Below are 8,052 nucleotides of genomic sequence, written 5' to 3' on the forward strand. Positions count from 1 at the left end.
TAGACTGCCCCGTTGGGCATTAGCGTATACTTAGTAGTTGACTTTTCCAACGATGTAGAAGAAGTGAAGTTGAGTGACGATGCTGTGTCCGAGGAAAGCTAAGGATGGGTGTGTCTAGCGCACGGGACCATCGGATTTGTTGGTGCCGATGTTATTTAGGAGAGTGAGGGAATAGGCTTCGTTTTTAATTGGTTAAACGAAGGGTCTTAACTGCCCTCGAGAGAAAGTGGTTAGTGGGAGGAAAGTTGCAGCGTGCGTGAGAAAAACCAACTTTCCCTTGTCCCGCCGTGGTAGACAATAGTCTTTAGAAATGCTTCGAACACAGATGTTTGTTTGTTTTGAAGGACCTTAGCAGGCAAGTGACTCGGGTTTATGACGGGTGCTTAAGGATATTGAGGGTACGCCGTACGGAAAAGCGGACATCTGGTGTCCGTCTGGCCCGCGGTATGTGACCTGGGCCAGGCAGAGAGGCCCGGCGTAACAGGTCGAAACACTAATTCAATCCAATCAATTCATAATTGTCATCAATGTTTTCGAGAAAGGATTGCTAATTTCCTTATTGATACTGTAAATACCAACAGTGTCTAAAATCTCACAGGCATTGATTTAGGAATCATACTTACTTACGATGAAATTTCATTAAAGTCCATCATATTAGTGCAAAGTTTCAAATTGTTAATAATCTTTACTTTACTTTAATGATCTTTCCATTGCCAAGATCATCTTAGGAACGTCGTTTTTAGAAAACTAAAACACGATATTGAAATATAGAAACGATGAGGCGAATAGTCTTTTGATTGGTGATAAAGGAATTCTTCCTTCTTTCGTCGTCTTCCTTTAATTTGCCTCCTTGTACTAAAACCATATAGCCCAGCCCGTCAAGGAATCTAAAATCAAAGTAGGTCACATAAGCGAATTGATCACTGATCCAGGCGTTTACATAGGGCAAGCATTACTTACGCTTTTTGCGATTAACATTACCTCTACCTATGTCACTGCAACAGTACCACCCATTGAATTAGAGGAATGTGAAAATAAACATCCTGTTCGACGCTCAGCGCGACGTGAGAATCCTAATCTAGCTACTAGTAACTAATGGTAGTAGGTACTACTTGGTGGGGCAGACAGCTGCGCTCGTTGAGCTTCAATTGGATGGCAACGTGTCGCGAGTTCAAATCTCGCCGTCCCTGGATGCCTGAAAGGATGGGAATCACCAAGTTTCCAGAAAGTGTCACACAGTCAACAAAGTGGGGGGAGGGCTACCTCGCTCAGTTGTGGGTAGTTTGTGTGGAGCACTTGTGTATTTAGACAAAACCAGGTCGACAGATGGACTCCATGTGCTAATAACTTTCCCGTCCGTGGAGGTTTTAGCAGGTAAAAATCCAGCACTACCTTTTGCCACCTGCGAGGGAGCACGAGACAGATGTGGGTTATCGCGGCGTAGGAACACCACGAAGGTGACCAGGAGATTCAGGAGAATAGCGGACAGGACGGATAGGCCAGAGAGTTTAATATTGGTCATGACATCAAGTACCAGATCATCCACGGTGAGAATCTCGCAGGGGGTGTGAGTTCCGACGTCGTAGAGTCGTTGGCCTATGTGGCCTCGTCCTCATCAACGACGTTCAGGGCAAGGAAAAGAAAGTTGACCTCCACAACACCACATGTACTTGTGGAGCTGGTCCTAGAGAAGAGGACGTCCTCGACAGCACACATAGGTGCCGAACTAATAAGGTGGGCCGAGGAGGTAATAAAGGTTGCGATGACATCGTCTAGCATGAAAGAACACCTACACCAAGGCCCTGAAGGAGGCGGCAAGCTCTATTGCCGCTGGTGCGATGGAGTTGACCAGGAGGGCGCGCTCTACCTGCGGCACTGGAGTGGCACGGCTGGCGGAGGTGCGTTTAACGGTGTTGGAGGAGGAGAACGCGGTCCTTCGGAAAGAGCTATCCAGAAGGGCTGTGTGCGTTCTTCAGAAGAATACACGATGCGATGCCTCCACTTCCGAGTCAGGTCGCCCAATGAAGGATGACGGTGGGAAGAGTGAGCGTCTCTCTGCCCTCGAGAGAAAAATAGAAAAGCTGAGGCCTTCGCTAATGAGAGCCCCAGAAGAGCGCCTACAATGTCAGCGACGTAGTTCGAAGGTATGGCCGAGGAAAGCAACCACTCCTACGTGTAACTCCTTATCCCAACCTAATGCCAATTACCATCGCTCCTGAGGGAGCAGGAGGGTGGCGAATGCAAGGTCGTCGAGCCTAGGAAAGGGAAGATGAGGAAAGACGCAGAGAAAGAGGCTGGAAAAGATGCGGCAACGACTCCACCGGCTAGCGGTCCTTAGTCGTGAAGCAGAATGAAGAGCATGATGAGACCAAGTGCCACCAAGTTTGCGGGAACCGCGCTGCTGCCACCAAAAATGAGTGCCGGTGCAAGCGAATAGGAGGGCGGTGCTCACTCTCCTACCGCGATCATCTGCGGTGACTCGTTGAGCGAAGAGGCAAAGGTACCTTACGCTGAGGTGCTGGCGACGGGTACATAAAACGTCCCGCTAGCCGCAGTCGGCATTCAATGGGTTAGAATTAGAAAGGCAATGATCGGGACCATCATTCTGGAAGTCCCCGGAGATAAGGAGAGAAATAAGACGTCTGCGCTTACCGCACGGCTGGCCAATGCCCTGGACCCGGCCACGGTGAGAGCCGTGGCTAGATCAAGGACAGCGGAGCTGAGGGTGATCGGAATCGACATCTTGGTCACCAAGGAGTTTCGGAACATCTTTGCTGGGGCTTGGGATGTGGAACTTTGGAGGTTCAAGTAGGAGATACCCAGGACCTCCACAGGCGGCTTGGAGTTAGCCTGGATCAGGTGTCCAACGGCGGCAGCACAGAAACTAATGCGGGCGAGAAGGATTGCCCCTGGGCTGGTTAATTGCCAGGGTCGAGCCATCTCGAAGAGGCCTCTACAGTGTTTCAGATACTTGGAGCTGGGACCGGGGGCACCTGTGCAGCATCCAGTGTCTGCCGCCGTAGCACGTACCTCGGCGAAGTAGCCATACTGGATCCGGGCACCCGTAAGATCATGGGGTTGGGAACACACCCAACCAACGCACTCGGTACCCATACCCTGCTACCTGTATTAGTTAGGCCTGTAGGGACTTTCTGGTTTCGGGACTAGGTCGAACGGGACTTCTTTCTTAGCCCTACCGTCTCTTCAGGATGGTTCCCGAGCAGTTGGGACGCTGCTCACCTGCCAACTGTTATTCGGGGGAACCAAATACTCCTTAAATCGGCCGTCTGGTCAGCCTTTGGCTTTCAACCACCGCTTTCAACCCAAATTGGCCGAGCTGAGGGGTTGCAGCTTCCACTGGGCTTCACTCGACGCTCGAGGTCCAAACTTCAAGCATTGGCGAGACTATCGGTGTGGATGTACACCCACGTCACTGCCGGTCAGAGATCTTGCTAACCAAACTCGACAGTTCCAGATGGAACTCACGTAAGCGAGGACCCAAGACAACGGGCATTGGTCAACGTCGATGGTCCGGTCCCGGGACTTACTCCGACAGCCCAACCTTGGCTTCGGCATCGTGGGTGCGCTACTATCAAAGGCCGCGTAGAGAGAGTGACCCCCGGTGACCTACCCTGCGGTGTACATAGGGGACTCACGTAAGGGGAACGCTTGTCTTGACGATCCCCCCTGGCTTCGGGAAAAATATCTTTTCGTCTATAAAGAATTAACATACTTGGGGCATCACATTTCGACAAATGAAGTTAAGCTCAACTCAATAACGATTGGGGTAATTAACACTTTAACATATTTCGCTGAGGAATGTCACAGTGTTTTAACTTAGTGCACCGTTACACGCACCAATGACCACCGTGGCGTCGCAGAAGAAACCAGTTATATGACCAACGTAGCAGTCAAAGTGTTAAACAATTTCCAGTACTTAAAACCCAAAAGAATGTTAAGCTATTTCCTGGTTGAATAAGGTATTCTAGATGCTTCGAAAATTGCTAAGATTGCCATGCCACATACTCATCTTCTGAAGAAGAAGGTACCTTTTAACTTGGATGAGAAGGCTCAAATTGTTTTTGAAGCATTGCGAAATATCAGATCTTCCGAAGCCCTGCTTCAATTCCCAAATTTGTTACAGCCCTTCTTAGTGACCATCGCTGCCTCAATTTCTGTCCTCAAAGCCGTTCTGGGCCATGGTCTCATTAGTAACGACATACCCGCAGCATATGTATTTCAAACCCTTAATCAGCCTAAAATCCATTATTTCACGATAAAAAAGAAAAGCATCTCCGTCCGTATTTGTATGGTCAACGATTCACCGTAGTCACTGTCCATCAGCCTCATGTTTGGACACATTATGTCAACGATCCAAATGTCGAAAATTATGAGGTGGCGCTCAAGATTGAAAGAATGCGGCTACTATGAATATTGTTTATAAACCCGGAAAAATCAATCCCAATGCCAACCCACTATCTAGAGTAGAACTCAATAATACCAAATTTAAATATAAATACCACTCCGAAATTCTTGTTATCCTCGCTCTCGTCCTCGTCCTCTAATCTTCGATGCATCCTTATAAAACGATTGTTGATGGCAACGATTTATCGATTGTGGATTCTGGAGGGAGAGAGGGCACTTACTTGGAATGAAAGCTAACATCCGTTTTTACAATATATGGACAAATTAAAGTATGCAACGTGGAAATAGAGCTGTACTCGATTAGCAATTCCGACCAGGACAAGTATTTCACTGCCGACGAATAAGAGTCAAATAGTAGTGGCAGGAGGCTGGGTCGTGTACACATCGTGGGATTAACTCGACTCAACAGTCGTCGAAATTTATACTTATATAACGTTATACGTTATAACGTACTGGTATATAATCTTATACTTTATATCGTAATACTATATAGCGAATGCATTACAGTATACGGTAATACTATGAAACGTATTACGTTATAAGGGAATACTGTATAACGTTATACGTAACAACGTAATACTATACATCGTTGCACGTTATAATGTACTACTATAGAACCTAATACGTTATACGATTATTTTATATATCGTTATACGTTATTACGCAATACTATATAACATTATACGTCATACCGTAACACTATATAACGCCATACGTTATAACGTGATACTATATAACGTCATACGTTATAAAGTAATACTACGCGACGTTACACGTTATTTGGTAATACTGTATAACGTTACACGTTATAACGGAATGCTATATGACGTAATACGTTATACCATCATTCCATATATCGTTATACGTTCTAATATAATACTGTATAACGTCATACGTTATAACGTAATACTATAAAGCCTTATACGTTAGAAGGTAATAATAGATAACGTCATACGTTATAACGTAATAATTTATGCGGTAATACTATGTAACGTAATTCCATGTATGGTAATACGTTATAACGTGATACAATATAGCGTAACACGTTATAACGAAATATTATATAACGTAATACTATATATCGTGATACTGCATACCGTAATACTATATAATGTCGTACGTCATGACGTAGTACTGTATAGCGTAATTATATATACCGTGATACTATATATCGGAATGAGTTATACCGTTACACCATATAACGTCATACTATATAACGTAATACCGTTATACCATATAACGTTACACTACATAATGTGATACGTTATATCGCCTCGTCATTTTTCCGCATAGCTGGACGAAGGAAAACAAAAGTCAAAAAGTCAGAACTAGACAACGAACTTTCTAATTCGACAGCACCAAGCCGTCCAACAAGTGGGAGGATTAGCGTTGAGTATAATTGAGAATGCAAGAGGGTCGGGAGATCGAAAAGCTCAAGCGAGCGTAAAACTGGCCGATATAGTAAATGCGATGCTATCTGAGTACTACTTGCCGAATAAGAATCGAAACGCGATTGCTATGGCATACTCCTTACAATACTTGTGACCTAACGGTCTTGATACTCCGAAGCAAAACAACAACAGGATTTGAATTGTCCTGCTCACGAGCCGCTACAGGTAGATTGAGGATTCTATCTGACATCTCGCGAATTTTTAGCTTTCTGTTAACAAACCGAACGAAAGTTGGGAAAGTTGATGGTAATTGGAAATTCCGATCGATAGGTCGAAGATTTTTATGAATATAGTTAAAGAAATAATATCTAAATAAAGATTTGTTTCACCCTTTCAATTTTTTAACGAATTCTTCACATTGAATATTCTGTGCATTTTTTATATACTGACCAGTATCGAATATACAAATACGTGAAAATGATAATAGGTATATCCTCCTTATTGTAACAACCTATATACTATATTTTCAGAATTATGAATTTGAAGAATTGTATTATCCGGATATCGTCAATTTGCAGTATTATTTAAGAGCTCGTCGCGCAACTCCTATGACCACTTCAATGACCTATTATATCGCCCTAATCTCTTGCTGAAATTCTACCGGTTTGGTCGATCGAATTAATATTAACTTAGATAAAGGGCCTCGTTAGATTTATCGTGTTTTCGCTTAATTTGCAACGAGCCATAGATTGAACGCTGCACTCGTGAGACGAATTCGTGGTAATTGAGAACAATGGGCAGAGTAGAAGTTAATTAACTTACGAACGAATTTAGAATGGAAATCGTGGCAATTCCTAACTATCTTTTTAAAGGTAATAATAAATAAATTTGGACTACATAATTATGTAAAACTAATCGCGATAGCAGCCAATCAGCTCATATTATCATTTACTATACAATTCATAGCTGTATCATGACTACTAATTACGTATTGATGCAATTAGAAATTGTATATTAAATATTAATATGATTATCCGGATCTCACCTAAAGGAGACCCACCTAAAACTCAAATTATCTAAACATTATTTTAGCTTCACAGCAATTTAAATGTAAATTTTGAATTTAAATTTTGAAACCCAAATTTGAATTTAAATTTGTATCAAATATAGAAAATTTGTTACGAATACCAAGATGAAGGACGTGACTAAAGTCATATGCATAACTTCTTTCCTTTTAAGGACCAACAATCTTTATGAAAAATAAAAATATAAATTTTATTATCAATAAAATGATTAATCCAAGTGCATCTACTAAGTTTTTATAAAGAATGAAATATATCGTAAATGAATTTTGATATGTACATAGCAAATTCGAACATTTATAAAATTACTTAAATGTTAAAAAGATTGTAAATAATAAAATCAAGAGAATTATTAAAGAAGAATCACTTCAAGTAACGAACAATCTTTACTATATTTCAAATAAGTTAATATTATGCAGAGTGTTATCAATTCGATTATTTATTTCACATGTTTGGATGCCCTAGATAATTTTTAAATTACATATATGTACATATGTTTGAAATATTTCATTAAAAGATTGTTTTTCTTTTTCTCGAAATACAATGCACCAAAATCTATTTAATAAAATCATTCATTAATTTCTTTCACGCTACTAACAATAACAAATAAACATATCATTTAGCAGTATTTTCTGTAACAGACGCTCTGGTACTTTAAGGGAGCTGTAAAAGAAATCAGTCCGATTGCCAGAAAGGTCATTTACTCGACATAAACCCGGATAACAAACCGCGAGTGAGATACCTTTGTATTTCGCAACACTAATTTTATTTACCAAATTCAATTATAAAATAGAGAACTCATAAAGAAAATCGCGATGTGTGTTTTGTCATATTTGCAACACTATTTTATTATTAAAAAAAAAAGAAAAAAAGAAAATACCCGGAAGCAAGCACAATAGTATGATATTTTAATGAATTAGAACTATTTACGCCACACTAACAAATATTGATCTATTCATTCGTGTTTAAATATACGCAACACTAATGTCAGAGATCCAGTGCAAACCTATTAATGGTTGACGATGAACTATCACATCTGTGATCCAGGTGCAGGAATACACTTCCACAACTTTAGTGGAAGAATTTGGGGCATTTCTTGAGCGCAACACTACTTAAAAACGCGATCATTAATTAACGCAACGCTATCAAAGTAA

Source organism: Bombus vancouverensis, chromosome 11 (genome assembly GCF_051014615.1).
Source record: "Bombus vancouverensis nearcticus chromosome 11, iyBomVanc1_principal, whole genome shotgun sequence".
Classification (NCBI taxonomy): domain Eukaryota; kingdom Metazoa; phylum Arthropoda; class Insecta; order Hymenoptera; family Apidae; genus Bombus; species Bombus vancouverensis.